This window comes from Acanthisitta chloris, unplaced genomic scaffold (assembly GCF_000695815.1).
Source record: "Acanthisitta chloris isolate BGI_N310 unplaced genomic scaffold, ASM69581v1 scaffold11053, whole genome shotgun sequence".
Lineage (NCBI taxonomy): Eukaryota > Metazoa > Chordata > Aves > Passeriformes > Acanthisittidae > Acanthisitta > Acanthisitta chloris.
Genome location: NW_008663246.1, coordinates 14,304 through 15,201, shown reverse-complemented (window position 1 = coordinate 15,201; position 898 = coordinate 14,304). Strand labels below are relative to the sequence as shown.

At 40.0% G+C, this 898-nt stretch overlaps 1 protein-coding gene across 1 annotated transcript in view; it reads left to right on the top strand.

The window, feature by feature from the left end:
• LGR5 (leucine-rich repeat containing G protein-coupled receptor 5) overlaps nucleotides 1-898 on the top strand; it is a 24,805-nt gene that overhangs the window by 22,528 nt on the left and 1,379 nt on the right. The window lies entirely within an intron of this gene.

Genomic DNA, 898 nt, shown 5'->3' with positions numbered 1-898 from the left:
GGAAAGGACAGAAACATGTATCTGGATCATCACTTCTAGCTGGATCAGCCATAGCCATAAGTTTTGCTTGCTGGATTCAGCAAACATTTTCCCTAGCCATTCCTTCATTGTGAAACATGAGCAAAAAACCCCAAGTGACAACTTGGACTTCAGCATTCATTTCAAGCCAAGATTCTTGTTTGTTACAGCAAATAATAGTAGTTTTTTTAAAGTTATATAAAGAGGAATAGAAAAGGCAGGAAACCAAATAATTTAGAGCCATTTGAGTGTCACCTATTCTCCTATGGCCTAAATATAACTACTGAGTTCATGAAACATTGCCATCTTCAAGGTAAGTTATCACCAGACCCAAGAGAAAGTTTAGGTTTGATCTTTCAAATCGTATATTAGAAAAACTTGCAAACTGATAGAATGGATCCCTATCCTTACTTGGTGGCAACAGCTGTAGTCATATGGAGTGCATTTCAGCTGTGGGGTTTGTGTCTTCATGGAGAAGCACAGACCACTGTGAAGGACGTGCTTTGAGAGAGCACAGCTGGCCTGTACTGAGATACATAATGTTTCTCAAGACTGCAGAGCATTCAGCTTCAACTGCACAGCATGTGCACTTCAGTTCTATGAGGATACACAGCAGGCTTCAATCATAATGACCTGACTTCAGCCTCAGGACACCCAAAAAGGCATCACTTCCAAATGCAAAGAGAGCCTCAATTTTATCGGACTGTGTAGTAACATGTTACAAAGTAGCCAAAGTGAATATCTCCATATCCATGACATGGCATCTCGCCAGGACTCATGAACAACCATTCTAATTTAGTCATAGGTAGCATTTTCAGCTTTCTTCACACACTGACAAATATCACAGCATTTCTTGAAACTACAAGAGTTGACATTCACA